At 42.2% G+C, this 22,968-nt stretch overlaps 2 long non-coding RNA genes across 9 annotated transcripts in view; one reads left to right on the plus strand and one right to left on the minus strand.

Moving 5' to 3' along the window:
• LOC135265115 (uncharacterized) overlaps nucleotides 1-18,369 on the minus strand; it is a 112,355-nt gene extending 93,986 nt beyond the window's left edge. For 3 of the 8 annotated variants that reach the window (XR_010332859.1, XR_010332858.1, XR_010332857.1), the window contains exons 1-3: nucleotides 18,083-18,366; nucleotides 15,533-15,724; nucleotides 14,656-14,707 (exon numbers count right to left, since the gene is read on the minus strand). This is a non-coding gene — a long non-coding RNA (uncharacterized LOC135265115). Of the gene's footprint in view, nucleotides 1-11,353; nucleotides 11,576-14,655; nucleotides 14,708-15,532; nucleotides 15,725-18,082 lie in introns of those variants that run through there. The other 5 variants (XR_010332855.1, XR_010332854.1, XR_010332853.1 and 2 more) reach the window with 4 other exon arrangements.
• An 8-nt stretch (nucleotides 18,370-18,377) lies between these two features.
• LOC135265116 (uncharacterized) lies at nucleotides 18,378-20,705 on the plus strand. Its single transcript, XR_010332860.1, has 3 exons — nucleotides 18,378-18,509; nucleotides 18,871-18,959; nucleotides 19,609-20,705. It is a non-coding gene; the product is annotated as an uncharacterized LOC135265116 (long non-coding RNA).
• The last annotated feature ends 2,263 nt before the right edge of the window (nucleotides 20,706-22,968 follow it).

Below are 22,968 nucleotides of genomic sequence, written 5' to 3' on the forward strand. Positions count from 1 at the left end.
TCGCCCGAAAGCTCGGGAGCCGTTCGCCGCCGGTGTGAGAGGCGGCCTGACACCGAACACACGCTAATCTGGCGCGTCCGGCGGTCGGGGCGCGGCGGCCGCGGCGGCCGCGCGGCGCGTGCTTGAGCCGCAGATTGCCGCGGTCTCTTGATAACATGGCAAAGGTCAGAGCACTCTACAACGCGCAAACAATATTCCGCAAGCCCCTCGTAGCCATTTAGGTGTCAATAGCGCGAGGCTGATATATCGTGCATACCGCGCGAGCAATCTTGTTTTCTCCATTGCACACGGGGAGGAAAAAAAAAAAAGAGAAAAAAAAATCACAACGCCCCACCGCCGTCTCGGGGGCGAATCTGACGGGTAAGTTATTAGAACCCTAACGCTGACCCTAATTCCGCGAAGGAAAGTTCCGGGAGACGAAATGCAAAACTCACACATCTTACCTGGAGTGAATTGCTTTAACCTCAAGTAATCCCGTGAAATTGAGTGTTATATAACTGTCTGCTGAAATGCATTTGTCTCGGAAATAGGCTGCAGCATTCATGACCAAGAACTTTATTTTTTTATGTATTTTCCCATAAGAACATTTGTTTGGTACCAAAGCATTATGTTTACGCTTGGATATGAGACACAACTGACCAATTCCAGTGCCATTGTGTGTGTGCGCGCGCATGTGTGTATATTCTTTCCTGTTGCAAGATATATTAAATGACCACAAAATGTGAAAATGCAATTCTTTTGAGCGCAATGCTAAGGCTTTTGTTGTAGCACAAACTGTCCTATTTTGTTGCTTTAGTTCATACATTTTTCACAAATATGAACTTTTTCAACGGTTCATATATTGTAAACTGCAGATGCGTAACACTTGATGAAACTATATGAAATTTCATAGATACATGAGGGAAAAAAAACTAACAAACCCGTGGCATTCTCCTAACTGTTAACCTCAAAACATGCACACTGTGCATTGGTTACACTATAGTTTCATTAGCTTTAACATCCTAAATGGCTATTACATGGTCTTTAGAGGGAAGATGTAAACTCATTTAAATCACTACCAAGAAGATGTAACCTTCTCAGGGTCATATGAACTGAACTAGGCAATAAGGAGCAATAATCACAATAAAGTAAACACACACTAATTAAAACAGCTCAGCATTACAGCATTTTAAACGTGACAGAAACCATAAGCTCAATCCTCCAAGTATAACAAATAACACGACTTTGGCTGCAAAAAACAGACAAACGTCCCGAGAGGTATTAAAATTAAGGAAATAAATCAAGAGGCTGAAATTTAACATCATAATTGCCTACTCTGCAGAGCCTGAATAACGTAATTTAATACATATTAAAGGGAAAGTTCACAAAAAAATCAAAAACTGATCGTATTTTTCTTTGCATTTACGAGAGGGCATTCGTGTGCACTGTAAAGCTGTGTTTTAATAGCTGAGCGCAGTGCTAATAAAGTACACTTTGCTATGCGTATCTGCTGTTGTAAAGGTAAGCACATTCCGGCTACCTCTTTAATAAGAACAGTAATGATCATACAGTTACAGTTTTTTAAAATTTGTAATTATATAATGTAGAATAAATTATCACACCCTGTCTTTAAGTTCCATTGCAATTAGTATCATTTGCATTTCTAAATCGTTTCTTTATATCATCGATAGCAGAACCAGGACGCTTTAATATACCGGGGAATTGTCTTGAATACACGATGTTAACCGCATTGTGGTTGGATGCGAATGTAAACCTACGGCCTTACGGTGCCGGGATAGGGACGGCATGAAATATGTATGGGCTGTCTGTGGGACGTCCGGCGTGGTACTCAGAGTTTAAGAGGAACAGGGGGTGTGGGGGGGTGGGGGGGTGCACGGGGGGGCGGTTTGTCACTCGGTTTTTTTACGTTTTATCTCAGGGAGGGGGGGGGGGCGGCGAACGGGCTAGTTCCCGCGGAACTTTCCGTCCAGAAAACTTTTTCGGTCGGAATAAGGGCCCGGAGGGGGAGATAAAACGCGTGGAAATATATAGTCGGCGTGTACAGTAAAACACCCGCTCTTATCAAATAAAATAAATAAATAAACAGCGCGCTTTTAATGCTCTAATGCCTCACCGCTCGGCTCGGCCCCGCCCCCCTCCCTGAAACAATGTCCGATTCCTCAGCGCCGCTGCGGCGCATCCGTCTCCGCTAGCGAGAGTTACCGCGCGCGCGTCTCCGCCATCACTCTTACTTCCCCGGAACGAGATTCCCATTTGAATTCTCCCTCCGCAGCACCCCCTCCGCTCCAGACAAACAGTCGCATTAGGAAGAGAGTAAGACGGGGGGCCCGGATTCAAATCACTAAAAGTGCCTTGTCATTCGCTCTGCGGACGGAATTTACGCAACTTTGCGCGTAATTATAGGCCCCGCGATTATTTACCCGCAACGTTGGGATTAAATCTGGGGCTCTTATCCTGGAATTCAATCAAAACCGCCAAGTCATCTTAAGAAACAGGAACAAAAAAAAAAAACAGGAACAAAAAAAAAAAAAAAAAAAAACATTTTCCATGATGAATCTGATTCAGTATTACAAAGTGAATTGCTTCCTCTCAGATGGCAGGAAATGAATTGAATCTGTTTCTAAGCACCACAACCCCCCCCCCCCCCCACCAAAAAAAAAGCAGGTCTTCACCCACACATGCCACTTTTTTTTTTCCATAGACTACTCTGTATCTTAAATCAGGCGGATACAGCAACGTCGATAAATCCTCACTCAATCCAAGGGAGGCACTTTTTTTATTCCAAATTAGTTGCATTACTCCGGTAGGTTGTGTAAATACATGCAGATAATGCAGTCCCGGAGTGCTGCGCCTCGCCCAACGCTTTGACCTTGTCTTCTTCCTTCGTGACACACGTCCATAAAGACACAGACAGCCTTCCACACCACCATCACAGGGCATCACGCATTACTGTATTCACCCACCAGCCTCCCCCCCCTCCTGGTTCCTGCAATCTTTTAATGCATGTAGAGCCTTCCACATGCATTTGTTGCTGCGAAGATCAAAATAAAACCGGATTTTTTTTTTTTCCGATTCGGGAGGGGCATTATGTATTTTTAAAAGCCACTCTCTCCAGAGAGGGCCATTGATTCATTAATGAATGCAAGGGCGGGCAAAAATGGATTTCCCTCATGGACGTGTCTCTATATCTCTGCTTTAACATGCCGGTAGTATTGTTTTGCATTTGATTACACATTGGGAGAGGAGAAATCTTTGCATTTCTATAAAATATTCATCGCCGTGGCAGTGCAAAGTGGTCTATGCATGGTTTGTATTGGCTCTGAAATGGGGTGGGGGGGGTAATGGAACAATGGGTTCTGTTTAATGAGTGGGTGAGAATGATTAAATGTTTAAATTACACCGTGGCAAGGCGTGGTGTAAATGGAGAAATAATATCAATCGTACATCAATCAAATATAAACGCGCGATATAGTCACAAATGTCTAATAAAAAAAGGTGAAAACATCATTTCAAGTGGGGTTATTGCTGATCTCTTCGGCTCATGCTGATGCTTACAAACAAAAACCAAGTACAAATCTTAATATTTAATAAAGGAAATAGGATTACTCCATTTTCTTAATATTTTTGTGCGTAAGTGCAAAAATCCGTAGCTTCTAATGGCTACAATTCCTTAGATTGTTGAAGAGAGTTTATGCTACAACAGATGTTGTTGAGAAAACACAGTGGTCCATTTTAAATGTTTTCTTTTTTAAATCATGCATGACTGTAATGATATGTTATATGCAGCACTTAATTATTCAGATAATTTCTCATTTAGAAAGGGATTCACACATTGTAGGTCAATTGGAACATATTCCTCCTGCCCCCAGTATTAGTTCCCTCAAACATCTTTTTTTTGTGTGGAAATAGACATCGCCATAAATTGATTTTAATGCCTGCCTTTTAATGTGTCTTAATATATTTTAATTGGGTTATAATTAAGATGAATATTTAAATGCAAAGTGTAATCAGATTAATTGCGAGTTTCCAGTAAATGGTGATAATTAAAGGCGATCATAGTTACGTCGTGTGACAAAGGGGAAACATATGAGTTTGTGATTCAATAATGAGATATGTGAAGTGTTCTCTCAAGAGCGCGTTTTTCACTAGCGAAACAACATTATTTCCACCGCATTGGGCGACCAACCTCGTGCAATACAGACCACCGAGAGAGACTCAGACAAGACAATGCACTAAGTGACGGAGTTACTGGATACGATTCAAAACAGATTACTTCCAGAGACACTTCATTTGAGACGGTGATTACAAAATGTGTTCATAACACTGAACACTTTGTTGAATTTCAATGTTTTTAAGCATTAAATGATTTACTAATGACATACACCTCCCAGTATTAAGCTTTTAAAACAAGCCCTTGAGATTTAAGTTAATTGATACACGTGTAGATTGTCTAAAAATAATTGTGACAAATAAAATGCACAGATAGACAGAAGAGTAAAATAAACACAGTAAGGCTTTTTGATGAGAAAAATTCTGAATTCTAAAAAAGATTTTATGCTTTTTAACATATGTTGATGTTAACTGAAAAAGAACTCACAAAACCACCCAAACATTAATTAGAACATTATATTTCCCGTGCATGCCACTTGTATTTTGACATAAATAATGAATGTTATTTATTTATTAATTTAATCTTTTGTCTTGGTACAAATGGCATGTGGGGGGTCTCGGTGCTACCAGTAGGTGTCACTGTTCTTACAAGACATCTCAGCCTCATAGAACGAGAGAGCAGAAGCAGTGATGGAGACCGTGTGCTCTGTGCTGTTGAATACTAAGAGGCCAGAATCCAAATCCCATTTAAACTGAGAAATTTTATTGCTGTACAAACAAAAGTTTATACAGCAATAAACATGGTTTTCCTTCGTAAAAGCCACCTAGTTTGAGCACAAATCTCAAAATGAATAAGCTGAATAATAAGATGAAGAATCATTAAGGAACAGCATGTGCCGTTTGCTGTTGTAGGCCTGATTATTGCACGTTTATGGAAAGAAGAGAGTATCGCTGTATTCTTGTGACAAGTACACTATTAATACCCCTCAAGGAGGTACACTGCCAATGTAACAATATCAATATGATACAAACAGTGCTGGCTGTCTCTTTTAATGTTCTTTGAAAGAGAGAGAGAAAGAGGAGGGGCAGGGACAGGGGCAAGACACAGAGAGAGGGAGAACTGGAGCTTGTCAAAAGAATAATACTGCTTGCTCGGTATCTTCTAAATTGACTGGATGACAAACATGTCTGTCAGGGCCATGCCAATATAGTTTAGGGCCTCTCGTGATGGGGCGCACGCCCAATGACAGAAGCGGGTCATTTCCGCTCACTGGCGCTATAAATCCAGCGTCTGGCCCCTGTCCTGCTGCTGATGCTGCAAATCGGCCGCACCGTGAGCCTTCCCCTGCCATGAGCTACTGTCCCACGCCAGCGCCACCCCCCCCCCCCCCCCCCCCCCCACCACACCACCACAAAGACGTTAATCTCACACACACCCCACAAACGCATCTCTAAGCATACGTGCGCGCACTGGCACTTAAACGCACATGCATATCCACAGAGGTACTGACGTACTGACACACGCACGTACATGCGCACCTGCCCGCACCGCCACGCGCACAGACATGCACAACTGCACGCACGGACACTTACACGCAAAATACATGTACACGAGTTTACAAACATACATGCAAGTTTGCACACGTGCATGAGCATGTGGACACCTTGCATGTGGAGTTTATGAGCTTGTAGACCCATAAACAGACACAAAAACACACTAGCGTGCACACGTACGAAATTGTTGAATTCTGTGTACAGAGAAGTAACCACATACAAACACAACACTAACAACTAGCAAAATAACATTACCGACATATCTGTACCAGAAAGTATTGAAAATGTATAACAGGAGGACAAAACAGTTACATGTTTGCGCATGTTTGAGTGTTTCTGCAAGTCTGTGATTAAGTGTGCATGCTTGTGTGTGCTCATTTGCGATTATGCTTGCATGTGTGTGAATTTGTGGGCAAACTGGGGGGGGGGGGGTTGTGAGGACCGCATACATTGAGTTTAGATTCACAATTTTCTGCAAGTAAATCCTCCAAATGTAAGCATCAGTCACACGAGATGAAATACTGTAGGAGCTCTCCTTGCCAAAATTGCTGTTTGCCACATCCACTTTGGTTAGCAGACACCCTTATCAAATCCAACAAGCACTGCTTCTGTTTATATATGCAACATATTTGTGTAATCCATTCAGCACAGCCACAGACAGTGCCCTGCGTAACAGTGCCACCAGTGTGGTCCTACCAGGACGAGAACTTGTAGCCCTCTGATTAAAACCCTTTGCCAGATCACAGTTCTTGTCTGTGGTACGTCAGTACCGTCTGATAGAACCGAATCTCTTCGCAGTTACTGAGCCTCCAGCAAAGCTCCAGAGTAAGAACTGAGCACACATGGCAAATTGTTGTGGTACCAGATTGGGATGTTGGGTGATGGGGAGTTGAGGGGTTGGTCTCTAACAAATTCCAGTTTGTTAAAATCTTGCCCAAGGTTAAACCAATACCTAGTCCTCTTGGTGCTGCCTCTCTGACACTGAATGCGGGGGTTACATTTGCCAAGCTCCTGTTCCAGTCACACTAATAATAAAGAGAATAAACAAAAAGAAAATAATATGCATATATAAATATATACTGTATATATATACTGTGTGTATATATATATGTGTGTGTGTGTGTGTGTATATGTATATATATATATACACACACACACACACATATTCCCAAGAAGCATGTACACACAAACAAACACACACATGCACGCGCGCACACACACACGCACTTGGTTTCCCTCTTCCGATGCGGAAATGTAAATGGTTCCAAGGCCTTCAAACCCCTTTCCCTGTAACGTGTGCTGACAGAGTCTTTACGTTCCGGGCTCCTCTGAAAGAAAAATGTGAGCAGCACTTTCATTTAGAAAGAAATGTATTAATGCTTCAGCGTGTAAGGGAAGGTATAATGCGCGCTTTAGGTTGCCAGGGCCCGGAGTCGCGCCGAATGCTAAATCCTGCGCATCCTCAAGGTTATCTCTGAAGACAGGCACATTTTCGTCGCTCTTTTGGCTTATTATTTCGAATGCTCGCTGTACGCCGGTTGAGGGCTTTGTGGCAAGGCGAACGTAAAAATATAAGCAAAGCATGCATAGACTCCAAGCCCATTTCAAATATACATTTCTTTTTGTGTGAGAAACTGTATTTGAGCTTCACAACTATACGTGAGCTTAGAAAATGATAGATACCTAAAATGTACTTCAGGTTACAGTATGTTTGTATAATTGTATCATATGAATTATTTGAAACATGGACAGAACTGCTTGTTTTTACTGTATATTTGTAAAATGATTGTAAAAATGTAATTAGTAATAAACTCACAGCATTATAGGACTGCTGTGTATGCTCATAAGTATGAGTACACTGTGTGTACACGCATGTGTCTGTGTGCGTGTGCATAGACAGCACAATAGTCTTCTTTTGAAGCGGAATGAGGGTTGTGTTTTTTGTCTCGTTTTTTGGATGGTGTTTTTGCGTGTGCGCTGGTCACCGCAGGGCTCTCGCCGAGCACTGAAACATGAACGCCACTGCCATTTCCTCCACCAGTGCTTTCATATTAAAAATAGGTCACCATTTCTGCGCAGGCAGAGTTTCGCTGCCATAGATCACCACTGGCCCCTGCTCCCTGGGTCTCATTATACCATATTTGGTCAATAAGCCATTAACATGCACTAGAGGATGTTAATAAGGATTTCATGAGGAAAAAAAAAAAAAGTTGGCAGGGGGCTGGGGGTGGGAGTAATTTATGATATCAACACCAGTTAGTGAGAAGGATACATATTTAATTGAAATATAACTCCCCCCCCCCCCAACATACACACACACACACACCCCAACAAGCTTTAGAAACCTTTCGAACCCCATTCTCCACTCTGAGACCAAAACCCCTAACTCAGTGGTCTGCTCCAGTAAAGTGACCAGAGGGGAGTCTGGAGATTTAAAAATAAAAACATAAGCAGTATTAAAAGAACAGAATTATTATTATTTTTATTCGTTTTCTGTTATATAGAAGAGGAGTGAGAGAGAAAAGATAAATTGAGAATAGATAAATTGAAAGTATATGTTTAACCCTTGCCAGCGATCTCCACTGCCTGTAAATCAGGAAGCCCTACGACTGTGCCCGATAAAGTCATATTTAACATTATGTTAGCGCTATTAAGAATATTTATATAGATGTCATTTGCGGGCAGATGTAAAACTGTGGGAAATGGGAGACAGGCAGCCATTTTGAACCTCCATTCAGGGATCCCTGCAGCAGTTGCTTCTGAGATCGGCACAGCGCTTAAACTTTCCAGAAAAGCCTACGTCTTTGACAATAGATTTGTAGCATTTAATTTTCACTTTGGGCGGGAAAGGCGGCAGCATAGACAAACAGCGCCCCAGGCTAGCGCTGGCTGCTTAAACAACCTCAGGCTGTTTCCACCCACCCACCTCCACCCCACCTCCACCCCCTGACTCTCGTCACAGCTTAAGAGCTATGTAGAATATCAGCAGGGCTACAAAACAGCTCCTCGAAAATAAAAGGGTTTTTTTTTTGGGGGGGGGGGGGTGGTTACTGTATAAGTTTTAGCTCTAATGCCAGGCAGGGCAGGCTTATTTCTTCAACCACAAGCAAAAAGGTTAGGATTTTTTTTTTTTTTTTTTTTACAAACTTAAACCGTGCAGCCCCCCGCCCCAGGTTTTACATTGACGTCACTCTGTGTAATAATTCTGTAAAAGAATAACTGATAAAATCATTATAATCATATATATCACTATTTATAAATAAATACTGTATATAAACAATTATGACCGGCATTGGTCTCATCCAAAGACTTACTTCACAAAGTGGACAATCTGCATTCTTGTATTGCAACATCAGCAGCCAGTGGCATCGCAGTACACACCTCCGACGGTCACATTCTCTAACTACGGCAGCCTTCGCTCTCCTACTTTCTGGCGACGGCGGCGAGACAAAGCAACAGCGGTTCTCCTGCTGAAGGCTGGATCTGCGGTAACGATCGAGAGGGTGTCTCCTCGCTGTCACGGCGTGGCCTGCGCCGTGTTTCTCTTCGCTTTAACGCGGTTACACGCGCGCGCGCCGGCCCAAAACACAACGCTTACAGACTGTTCAATCTAGCGGTGGCCGATTAAACCAAAATCAACCCAAACCGCTTTACGCTGTCCGTGAGAACTAGCCCGCAGCAAACGGCGCAATACAAAGCATATTATGAACGCTGCAACTCTATTTTATTATATTTCTTCCCTCTCTTTTGATTTAATTCGTTTTACCTTTCCTCTTCTCTTTTTTTTCTTTTTCTTTCTTTCCCTTCTGCGCCTTCTTCCTGCTTGTGAAAATGGGGTTTATATTGATGAGCTGGGCCCCGATATTGATTTCCCATCATTCCTGGTGTGGACATTTTCTGGTCTATTATACTACAGTCGCGGCATATTCCCCCAGCAGCTGTAAAGTGGAAATATGGACAACCTGACCTTGGCAATATGGAGATAATGAAATATCCTTAATGATCCTTCCTGAAAGATTTTACAGGCTTGACTATAGACTGCCAACCCATGTACAATAATAGTTAGTGGTTGGAGGGATTAAAGGGTCTAAATCTATAACTCCCTATACCTTCTGGTGGTATGCTTAATACGTTCATTCCGTAAAATTAATGTTACCATTAAAGAGCATGTGGACACACAGGAGGTTCTCAAAAACCGTGTGAAAGAGACAGAGGGGTGCATTTGGTACAACTGTAATACTGAACAGGGACACCTGGCATGAACAATACAGGTAGGTAGCTAAAACGCAAGAAACAGAGGTATATAAAGGCACATAAATGAGGTAATTTTTCCCAGAAACCCCAAAGACACTGAAAATGTTGAGTTCCTAACGCTAGAGAGATATCAGATGGATGCAAGCAAAGCCAAACCTTGACTTCTTGATGTGGTGAGGTGACTGCACCTCGCCTCCTCAGTAACAAAGGATAAGGATCTGGCTTTGCATCTCATATCATGTTCAGTCACCCAGATCTGGATATTGCTGTGAATCTAACATTACAGCAAGTGATGAGATGATTTGAAGCTGAAATTTATTGGAATGGCGACATTGCTACATGATGTCTCATTAAGGGTGGGGGAGTTTTAGGTCGCAAGTTATCATATCCTAAAAATGCAAACAATTTCTGAGAGGGGAAAAAAAAAGAAAGCTCAACATGAATTTAATCAAAAAGTACAAGTGCACCCTCATAAATTTTAATGGTGCTTACTGATGACTATTGATCATGAGGATATATTGATGGGTAATAACTATGCTAATTAATTAGCGCAATAAGAATTGAGTGTAGGACACATATTGACTTTATGAATTTTTATCAAGCCATCCTGGTTTGAGCGTAGACCCCTTCTGTATGAATGTGAATAGTTCATTATGCTCTCTAATATGTGACAGGTCTTCGCGCGATATATATATACCTATAGCAGATAATCATCTACAGGGACTGAGTGCCGATGAACTCGCGGTACGTCTCCGCCGTCTTCCGAAAACACTTCAAACACATTCGTCTTCAAACGCCGAAAGCAGCAGTCTCCTTTGATGCCACCGGAAAAGAATGCGCTTCCTTCGGTTGCTTTCTAAACTCCACCCCTTTCCAAACAAATACATAAATAAAAAGCAGAAAACTAATGAGAAAGAGGTTCTCGTGCTTCAAAAAAATTTAAATAAATGTAAATAGCGCAGAGGCTGTTCGAAGCTTTACTACTGTGCGTAAAAACGGAACAGCTGTCTTTAAACCAACAGCTCAGTAGAATCAAATGAGCCAGCACAGACACCTTTATATTTTTCACCAGGCATAGGCTTCATTTCAACTTCAGGGACAGACTTCTGGACGGCCTAGTCTCACGTATGGCACCGGGGTTTCAAAACCATACCTTAAATTAGCACCACTAAAGGGCTCTATACGGCTCCCATTTTAGGAGCATTTGCTCCTGAAAATTTGTGCGCAAACTGGAAAAAAAAAGAATTTAGGAGCACATCTTCTAATTGGGATCCATTAGTGTGCTCCTAAATTTTTTAAACTGAGGAGCACATGTGCTCCTTAGAAAAAATGTTACCGTAGAGCCCAGCGCTACAGCAGCAAGACACAACTCACTACTGAGGGAAGAAAAACTACATAGACGCTAACAGTTAAAATCAGGGGAGTATTTATCAGGTAACGGGCAGACGAGAACCGTGTCTGAAATTTCCATCTGTCTTCATCTCCTTTGCGTGCCAAGACAGAGGTCTTCAAATGAAAGACAAGCCCCAAATTAAAATGTTGTTTACTTCAGAGGAGACAGAGAGAGAAAATCCGAAAAGATTTGCGTGTACGGCTCTTCCTTGCTGAAGCTGGTATCTGGGTCGGGCAGACAGCTGGGAATGTATCGTTACGAATCCTGGGAGGAAAATCAGACTGTAGACATGGCTGCTGTGTAATGACTATAATCACAGCAGATAAGCAACTGGTGCATGCGAGCAAGAGAGAAAGCGAGAGAGAAAGAGAGCATGAGGGAGAGAGAAGGGGGTGGGAGGTATGCAGGAAGACAGAAAGACAGAGAGAGAGGGGGGTGGGAGGTGGGGAGGAACAGAAAGGGAGAAAGAGAGAGGGTAATTGATTCTTTTGGGCCCACACTTGGATGAAAGCAGTAAGTTTGAGGGAGATGGCTCTCGTTGAATGACATTTAGATTACAGAGGTTTCCAGCTCCCTCCACGGTCAATACCTCCCTTCCAACACCCGCTCCCCACACCCCCCACCCCCCACCCCCCACCCCCAACACAACACAGGTCCTGCGGCCTAGCAAACAGATTTACGGAATAAAGAAAATCTATCCGACCAGCCCTGTGAAAGCCTCCAGAATAAGTCTGGGATCACACAGATATGAACGTCTTTCGCAAAATCACAAGGCATGAGTTTTTAAAAGAAATGTGTCAGAAATCAGATTTCAATTACACATTGGGTTCTGATTTAAAAGGACACCATGTGGATAATGGAGTAATAGTTTTTTTTTTCCCCTTTTCTATTCTATTTCCATATACTTGCAAGATCATCCAGGCCTTGTCAGTCAAAACAAACATCTCTCTAATGTAAAAATGCTACAGAATGAAAAAAAGATTCCCGGGGCAAACTATACGGTCATCAGTGCTCACGTACCCCTGCTAGCTATAATACAATGTTCTTATCTTAAAGTGACTAAATGCCAATTGTTGATAATATTGAGATTGTTTTGCAATTCAGAATGCCTATAAACATCCAAAACTGTATCTCCTATTTTCAAAGCACTGTGATTTAATGTTAACCTCAAACTGAATTATTATTATTATTATTATTATGCATGTTTGGATATATCAATGAGTGGTTGGTCACTTCTCAAACAGTCACATCTTGTTTAATTTTACAAGAACTGTTCTTTTTCTCGTGCGTCAATCAAATATTTTCGGAATATCTGATCGACGCGAGTCGTTTTTATTGATAGATTTTTTTTGGGTGGGGATGTCGCTCCCCCAGTCGAGAGAGGTGGTGGTGCACGATGAGTTCCAGGCAGCCGGCACCATACGGGAAAAACCGCACTTGAACCACGACAGACAGCAGCCCCTTTCACCCCACCCCCCCCCCACCCCCATGCCCCCACCCCCTTCATTCCCGCTCCTGCTCTTGCAGAGCAGGTCTGAATTATAGATGTAAATCACACCCAATGGGGCCTTTAAGGTGTAGGGACGCCTCAGCATTTTTTTTCCCTCCATTTTCCCGAGAAACACAAGACGTTCTTTGTGCCGCGCAAAAAAAAAAAACGGGGCGCACGCGAACCCCGCGTTCTGGTCGAAGAACGGACGCTACGGGGCACACCGGAAAACGTCTGTCTGTTCCGAGCCAGGGTGCTTTACTGTTACAGAGCGGTTTTAGTACCGAGCATCCAAGTCCAAGGTCAAGATCCAGAGGAAAAAAATAAATAAATTCCATGGGAAATGATGTAAACACGTACGGTGGCTTGTAGCGTGGAATGCGCCTACAAAACAATGTGCACGGGGTAAAGGTGACCTGACTCCATTAGTCAAAAGCCGAAGTGTGAATGCATGTACCACGCTCCGATTGGTCAGTTGCTTCGGGAAAAGAAAAAAAAATTCCAGTAGCATATCTATCTGTTGCACAGATGATTAAATCAATAATAAACAAGGCCTTTTTCCCCAGACCAGAGAACAAGGGCACCTTGTCCTGAGAACAGAAAACATGACTCTCTGATCTGCAAAAGATAACTAAGCAGCACAGTACCAATTGTGTTTCTTCTCTGATAGCATAGCATGCCTGCGGTTCGCTTGACAAACGTTGCAATAAAGGCCAAACTTTGATTGATAAACGTACGCCCTTCACATGATTCTTGCAGAGAAATCACAAAATAATTATAAACCCCAGAGATATCTAGCTGAATAACATGTGTAAACAAAAATGGCAAAATATGAATAATGAAATTACTTTGCATAGTACATTTCATTTTTAATTAATTCAAGAAAGCATCCTAAATTTAGAGGATATATTAGCAAAAGAGCAGAAAAAACTGCAGAAAAACACAGTGTATGCAATGATGTTTTATGTATTTTTAAAATGTAGAATTCTCATTTTTCTTCTTCCCTACACGTGAGTCGACCGTTAAGCATCTGAAATCAAAGTTTCCTCATTAATGTGTAAGACACATGTACTTTCTACTCATCTTTTTCTGGTGTTTGGACATAGAAAAAAAAGGCACATTCCTGGTATTAGAAATCTTGCATATTGCCTCTCTGACATATTTCAAATGTATCTCAGATAAATGATATATCACTGTAAGGGATCTACAAAAACCATTAGTAAGCTTGACACTTTGACGTCAGATTTTTAAAAATTCCCAAGTAATCTTTTTGATTTATGAAAGTGTGTCCAGGTTCATCGAGAGTGATTTCAGATTTATCACATCCTGGTTAGAATTATTAATGATTTTCAATTTGTAAATCTGATGCCGGCGTGTCCACGAGAGCTCAGCAGAATCACTAAAGGGGCTGACATCGGGGGGTCCGGAGTGTGTTCCTGGAGCCACGATTACTTTATCAAAATATCGCTGCCTTTGATTTACATTTCACTTATTTTCCACTCTGCCTTGCTCGCTCGCTCTCTCTCTCCTTCCTTCCCTCCCTCCGTGCACTCTCATTGCCTCTCTCTCTCTCCCTCCCTCCCTCCCTCAATCCACTCCCCCCCCCCCCGCGCCTCTCTCCCACCTTTATTCCTCATACGTGCCAAACACATTTTTCAAAAACTGTGCTTGAGCGGAATCGATTGAAGTCACTGATTCAAATGCTTGGTTAATCAGTGCAAGTCAGTTGCGCATTGAAACCGCTTTTGATATCAACACTCACCTCCCCCCATTAACTCTTGTGGCTCTCATACCAACATGAAGCAGATGACACTCAAATCTTTACGACATGCAGGTTTCTCCCCTGGATACTCACATCTTTCTTGTCACTACCAGATCCACGTCAGGTCCCCGGCACTCCTCTCCTCCTATATACAAAATGCATGTCATTTGTTGTCCTAAAACCCTGTGAGCAAGATTTTTAAACAATATAATGCTATGATTAATCATTAACAGCAAAAGTGGATTTCATCCGTATTTCCATCAGTTTTTCTCATGTGATTAGGCACAGTTCTCGATACAGAGAGCTCAAAACCATTGACAGGCCCACCAAAACTCTTCATTAGAGGCCTGCCAGGATATAGCTAACAAATGTTGTGTGCCAAGGATAGGTCTAACCGGCGGGCAAGGCTTTTCAATATGCATGGTGAGAGATGACTGTAATGTCAATGTGAAATTCTGTTGTTGTTGTTGTTGATTCTTCTGAAGCAAACCGATTGGATACGTAAAATATTTGGTGATACTTGCAGTATCATTCAGAGTATGACCATATTAGAGTATTACAGAACCAACAAGATAAAATACATTGTAAATGTGTAAATACACATGGACAGTGTATAAAATGTGTAATGCAATAAACAGTTAGAAATATATTCTACACAGGGAAAAATGTAAGAAAGACAATTGCTAAATACTCCGCCAAAGATTTTACATTTAAAGTACCTACTGCATGTGAAATGGTGAAAACACAAGCGAATCTGAAAATGAAGTGTGTAATTTTGATTACAATATTAGATTTTTAGAAGGGGTTCATTGCATTGGAGATGAAACAATACTGCACTTCGATATTTTGCAAATAAACAGTCTCTGTTGACGGATGTGTTGAGTTTTCGGCACATGGAAATCTGTACCAAATCAAGCGAGAAAAACTGAAGCGCTTCTCCACAATAGGGGTCCAGACGGCACCAAGATACCTGCAAACTTTTTGGATGTTTGTTGGCTCCAGGACCGAAGAAGATTTTCTGGGGGGTTTAAGGGGACAGGTCCTGAGGCAGAGGTTACGTCCACGTTCCCAACAGGTCAGCACTTCCATCTGTCCTCCTCTGCTGGCCCATCACATCCTCCACTCTTGACTCTGTGGCGTATGAGGGATCGGTGCGGAGCACCTGTGACAGACGTGAATGAAGATGGCAGTTTGCGAGTCGACAGTACTGCAGTTTCTTTTCTTCAAACTTGCATTGTTTTGACACCTCCCTCTCAAAAGAACTGTCAAAGGGCAATCAGAGATGAGCCAGCTCCCAAGTTGGCAGGAGGTAAATAATACGAGCCTACACGGTTTAGTCACCGTTCCCAGAGTCTTCGTTTTGCCTCTTCCCCTAGGAGACATTATTTCTCTGATGTTGAGACCGCTTTGAATTTGGGTTCATGCATTTCGCAATCTGAGATCAGATCTCCCTCATACACATGTCCCTCTGCCTTCTACCTCTTTCTTCCAGGTAATGTCAATAACTCTGTGAATTGTGGTTACAAATTGCAAAGATAACCTGCATATGGTATTTTACCAAAGAAAAGTTTTAGAGATGTCAAAAGTACCTATCTTTTGCTTTCTCTCCATCAGAAATTGCAGGATGTGAAGGAACATCAGAGGAGGTGGGGAACCATACAATAATGGGGTGCGGGGGGGGGGTGTATAAGCTTCTAATACCCAACAGTAACATGGAGGATACTGCATAAGGATTTGGCTTCCAACATACGGCTGGCCAACATTTATCCTGGAGTCAGGGAAAGGAATGACTGTCCTTTTTATGCTTGCCTGAAACTGGTGCAGTACCTGTTGGTTGATTGTGAAATATTGCAAACCGAGGGTTGAAAAAGTTCTGTTTGTGGGTGGAAGTGGTGCTTTCTTTTGACCACAGTTTACAGAAGCAGCACAGGGTGGCAGTACTGAATCTTTTGCATGAGTGGGTGCAAACTGCATGGGTCACATGCATGAAACACAACCTTCAGGGTTGGGTTCAGCAGATAGCCTACATCATTGGTCTTTAAGGCATGTCTTTCTTGGCACCTTAGGCTGTAGCCAGCTGTTTTACGATGGATATAGGCCTGGTAAAATTTGGGGTAACATGTTAGTTGGGATTTGTGTAATTAATAAAAGTAAATCAAAAGTCTCTCTACATCTCTCTCCCATAAGGAATAGGCTACAGTCTTGCATCATTCCCTCCGATTCACGAGTGCTAAGAGTGAACATAAATATCTTACTAACACTGTCTCTTTATTTATTCAGAGGAAAGCTTACTGCTCACTGTGATTGGCCCATCACTCCCATCTTACCGTGCCAACAACGGAGGAAGAAGACTTCTCCGCATCATTTTTCATCTAAGAATATGAGCGGAATCTTTCAGCGTATGCAAGTTTTCGTCGGCTGCGCCAACCCCACCCTCCCGAACGAGCGCGTTCACGGCAAGCAATGACTGTGCTGTAGACTGCTTCTGTTCATATATCATCTCTATTCTAGATGTAATCTGCTCCGTCTTCCAAGAATATCAAGAAACCTCTTGACTCCTGAGTATTGAAAGCCAAGGCAGATTAGGAACGCTTTATTTGAGATGAATAATGAAGAGGCCAAATGAGTTAGCTGGTATTGAGAATGCTAATGTGTGCCTTCAATTTAGATGTATTGAAGTTTCATGATGGTAGCAACCACTGACCATGCTGGAAAAATATTAGCCCAAGTTAGTTATGCTTAACGAACAGAGCACGCTGAAAAAATTCCAATGTCTTAAAGCCAGCCACCCATTGATTAATTACTATATTCAGGTTCTTTGTGCTGAGGACCAGGCATGTCTCAGAGGTGGGTAGAGTAGCCTATACAAAGACTGTACACCAATATAAGCATTGCTACTTTAATGAAAATATTAGAGTGAAAGGAGCACTCCAAAAAATTACTTGAGCAAGTGTGAAAAAGTAGGCTAGGCCACCTCTTCAAATAACTAGTCACTTACAAGTTGCATGTGTCAAAATAGGCACACGTTATTTGGAACCATTTAGCTGAAAGTGGCTGGCATGTAGGCTACATCACGCCTTGATTGTACATTCCATGCTCGCTCTGAAGCTGAAACTGCCTCACCATCTTCCCACCACTGAACCCTAGAGTCCTGCAACAAGCCGGCTTTTTGCAAAACAACTACGACCTATGCAAAGTTGGCTATTGATATCATACAAACGTAAATACCTTAGCAAAGCTGAGTATCTAAAAATCGTATTATTTTCTTTCTCGGACCTCAATGAATCGTGAAACGTGAAAGCGTGAAACATTAGGTTCCTAAGCAATTTTCGTTTTGACAGCATGCCTGCTTTTTTTTTTGCAAGCGATTTGCAAACTAAAGATAGTTCATTAACGTTTGTATATCATACATAGAGTGTCCACCTATATATTGGTCATTTGGATAACCAGTTACCAAGCTAAATTAATGTTTATTCGGAAGAGAAATTGTTTCCAAACAAAGCATCTAAGTGGTACTTACCGATATGTGTGTTTGACCGTAGTGCCAAACAAATAGAACTTGGTACTACTACCAGGGAATTTCAACACGAATACGGTACGTTGCACCTGATTGCAAAGTCCCAATTGATTCGTTTCATTTGAATTTCATAGATATGATTCGTTTACGCCAGTTTGTGTTGCACTAAACCAGAAGGCTCCAAACAGACCGAGAAGGATAGGTAACAGATGATAATCGTAAAATTAAAGTAAATTAAACGAAAAGTATCGTATAGTAACCTACATATTCAGAAGAAACAGAAATCCCTCCAGAATACCTAAGTATATGCAACGGAGTACTTGTGACGCGTTACCCACCTCTTGCCGTGTCCTATAAACTTAATTAGGGCAAAAGTCAAGCAGAAGGCCTGACGAGAAGACTAGTGGACAAACAAACTAGAAAAAATCAGGTGATTCGTTAATTGTATTGTTAGTAATAATCCAACACTGATATTATTTCCTCATTTTGATCTGTTGCAAATACCTGTGTTTGCTGCCTCCATAAATAAATAAATGAATAAATAAATCTTTCCAAATGCATAATTCTGACATCAGTAAATAATATAGAAATCTTGTGATTGCTTTCTCTCTTTTTTCCTGTTTTCTCTCTTACACATATTAACTCCACCTTTAGTATATGTTGGCGTGTGTGTGTGTTGTGGGGGTGGCTGTGGTCAGATTTAACCTGTAAACCTCATCATCTAACCAGTGACAACAACAAATGGACTTTTCTATTTAATTGCTGGGTTTCTCTCCATCCCTCTCCCGCAGTAATTTGCCAGTTGGTGTGTCAGCCAGAGACAATGTTGTTTATTGCTTTTTGGTGAAGAGCCCAGGGGAGAGCGTGTGTCCTAGCGGAGGTAATTAACAGAGATGGAGGGGTGGCAGCAATTACTGTAAAAATTAACACCCAAGGAGCCCCTGTCTTCCCGTTACAACCTGATAACCCCCTTTTTTGTGTATTTATTTATCTTATTTTATTTTATTCGTGGGTAAGAGGCACTTGCTAAAACAAATTACTTTCATTACTGAATCAGTGTGCTCTGCTTCAGAAGCGCATTTCTTCAGGATTTTAACCTTAAATGAACCCCATCGAGACCCTCCAGCCCTCAGCAGTGAGAACGTGCTGGGACAGAACAGTCTGAAGAAAATGTATCTCGAGGACAGATATTTTGTTTATCATCTTCATGTGTAATGCTTAGCATAGTCCTCTTGTTTAATGCTCACTTTGCAAATAGTTCACAACTTAAACCAACACAAACATTTTTTTTTTAACATGCAGGTAAATGCTTAAATTGAGAACAAAATCTGTATGGCAATTTAAAAATAACTGAATACGGTGGCAATAACTCAGGTTTCGAGTAATAAATTGTAAATGTTTATGTGAATTGATACTGTAAATTTGAAACTAACAAAAAATGAAATGAATTAATAATGAAAAGTGAGACCTCCTTTATTTCAAAGGGATTCAGAATGAGAGCTTTTGTTTGTGTTTTTTTTTTTCCACAGTAGAATGCTGTGACACTTGGTTTCTGAGGCTCGGAGACTGCCTGAATTTCTGGAACCCTTCTGTCCACAGCGATTATAGAAGAGCGGAGGAAAGAGGGCAGCACTCAGCGCTCACATTTAAAGATGGATGTTTGTGCTTGTTTCTGTGCGCACGTATCTGTGTGTATGCCCGCCTGTGTGTGAGTGTGCGAGTGCGAGTGTGTGCGCGTGTTTGAGCACGAGAAAGTGTGTGTGGGTGTGTGTTCACATTATTGGGAACGTGCATGTGTGTGTGGGTGTGCATGTGTGCGTGCGTGCATCTTTGTGTGTGTGTGCATTTGTGTGTGGGTGTATGTATGAATGTGCCTGTGCCTCTTTGTGTGTGAGTGTGTGTCTGTGCGTGTGTGCATATGTGTAACGATGCACTCAGTGCCTTATGTATATGTGCATTTTTGTGTACGCATGTGTGTGTGTGTGTGCACGCGTATGCTTTTGTGTGTGTGTTTGTGTGTTTCTTCTGTATAAGTGGCGTGCCTTGAAAATTGTACTTCGTATTCCTAATTATTGCAAAAATATTCACAGCCTGTCAGGGCCCCAAGCTTGAGCTAGGAACAGAATTAAATATTAATCTTTACTTTAAACAAAACCCTTCAAAGCCTCTGCCAGCCGTATTTTCCTATTTACATGGAGGGGAGTAAACTGAGCGATGCTGCAGCCTCTCCTCTCAGACAATATATTGTTAATCAATTGCAGATTTGCTTGAGCACAGTGTATGTAACCCGACCTGTTCATGAAAAGCTATTTGCAAAGGCGTGCTGTCCAGCCCTGCCAGTCTGAGATCTGACTAGCAGGCAGAAGCAGAAGGAAGACTCTTATTAGTAGAAAGAAAAAAAGGAAAAAGAAAATGCTGTCTTCACAAGCACATCTTTTTTTTTTGAGGGGGGGTGGTGGGGCTTTGCGACAATTTAAAGAACCGCGTTTCCACTCACAGATGATGTGCCTACAGAGGATGTGTTAGAAGTGTGACCTTTACATGCTTTTAGAGAGCACGTGCATATCAAATTCCTTTGTCCTGAACTCCTGAAAATCCAAACTATTAAAGCATTTCATTTCCTTCACATTTGCAGTGTTGCTAAATTTGCTGCAGTACCATTTTGTCATTAACATGAATTGACTCAAGGTTAGTTAGTACCAGGTTAATGACACTTTCTCTGCTCTCTTAATATCCTCAAAGTAATCAAGTATTCATGAGAGTCATTTGTAATCCTTAATCTGCAGTGCTATTCATATTACTTGCTGTGTCAGGTTGAGTGTGGCATTTGCAACATAAATACTAATATTTTACCATTGCTCATATATATTTTAATTTTTTTACACACACACACACACACACACACACACACACACACACATATGTATATTAAAACCAGTAAAGACATACAGTGCATATTTATTCATGTTTCACTGCATATGTTTCAATCCTCTTGGCTATAGTACTGTCAAGAAGACAATGTTGAGTGTAACTGAAGGTTCATGCCACGGTAATATGGGCACAGGCCTTGAGTGGTTGGGACCTGTGAAATGGAAGCAGTATGGATCGGTCCATCATTAAGCGCCAGGGTGGATGGTGTTGCCGTGACCCAAAAAGCAAGACCTCGATCCACATGGAAGGGGGTGGGATTGGGGGGGTGGGGGGTGGATTTCCCCACCCTCTCGTCTGCTCTTTCTCCCTTTTGCCTGGGGACGCGAGGCGATTAACCTTCCGGAACAGCCTCTATGTTCCGTTAATGAGGGTCTGATAATATTCCCAGTTCTTGCTGTTCATATTTCTTCTCTTTTCGTCGCTGAATTAAAAGGGGGTTCGAGGATTGTGCGCAGGGGAAAGAGGTGTCTGATAAATTTCTGGATTCTCGATTGAGATCCCTTTTAATGAAGGACCAGAATATAAATTTAAAAAAACCCTGTCAGTGATTTACAATAGATGGATTGTGACTCACAGAATAAGATTGTGAACTATGAGAAAAGACATTCACAGACATTAGGCGGTCTATATATTCATTTATTGTGGGCAATAAATACAGCCAGTGTTTCATACACCAAACCAGGGAACGAGTAACATCAAGCTCATTCTGCCTTCCTTTTTTTTTTCTTTTTCTTTTGACATACAAGTTATTTTCTGGAAAGAAAATCGATAGGTGGGCCACCAGCGAATAAGGGTGCGCTGGCTGGAAAACAGAGGGAGGGAGGGACAGAGCGAGGGAGAGAGAGAGAGAGAGAGAGAGAGAGAGAGAAAAAAAAACAGGGTAAAAATACACAGATAATCTGTGAAAACGTAGATAGACAGGGAGGAGAGATATATAGAGCGTGGTAAGGGAAAAAATGAAGGGCCTGAGGTGCTGGTGGAGAGATGGAGCATGGAAAGAAAGAGAAAGAAAGGCAGGTGGTGACACAGAGGAAGAAAGAGAAACCTGAGAAGAAAGAGTGAGAGATTGCTCTGTGAGGATACGGATCTTCCCCAGAATGAAAGTGGCAGACCCTTCCTGCCTCCACTCCCCTCCCCTCGCCTCCAGAGCTGGAGATGCTAACAGGATAACAGCTCGTCTGCGCTAATTTGGCTTGATGGGCCTCAGCCTCTGTCCCGAGCTCTCCCTTTGGCCACGTCTCTCCCTGCGGGCTGCCAAGGTGAGGGGTGACAATACCCTCTAAGCCCAATGTTTAATTCCTTTACTTGGGGTCTGATCAGCTTGTCTTTCAGGAGCCACTTTTGAATAGAAAAATCGAGTATACGCTCGGTGCACAAGCTGCCACCCTCTTGATCTCTCTCACTCTCTCTCCCTCTCTCTCCCTGTCCTCCTCTCAATCCGGTCCCCCTCACCGATTTGACAAACTCTGACAGAGAGAGCTGTAACTAACCGACTCCCAGCCCTCGCCTGACTGACTGATTCCTTGACAAAGAGGCAAATCTGAGGTGGCTTGTGATGAAGTAGCTGGTTGAGACGGTGGGTGAGAATTGCCAGGACTTCATTTTGCGTCTGACTAGTGATGATGGTAATGAGCTCCTGTCGTCAGGACAGACTCCGTGCCGGGTTTGAGCATGCTGCCATAGAGACGCTGGGAAGAGACTGACTGGACACACCTCTCCTGCTCCCTAACTCACTCTTTTCTGCTCACACTAACACACTCCTTCCCTTTCTCACTAACACACTCCTTCACTTTCACACTAACACACTCTTTCCCTTTCACACTAACACACTCCTTCTCTTTCAAACTGACACACTTCTTTATTTTCATACTGACACATTTCTTTATTTTCACACAAACACATTCTCACACTCTACACTAATTCTCACGTTCAGGCTACATTTTCAACCCAAAGCTTCT

Source organism: Anguilla rostrata, chromosome 10, assembly GCF_018555375.3.
Source record: "Anguilla rostrata isolate EN2019 chromosome 10, ASM1855537v3, whole genome shotgun sequence".
Lineage (NCBI taxonomy): Eukaryota > Metazoa > Chordata > Actinopteri > Anguilliformes > Anguillidae > Anguilla > Anguilla rostrata.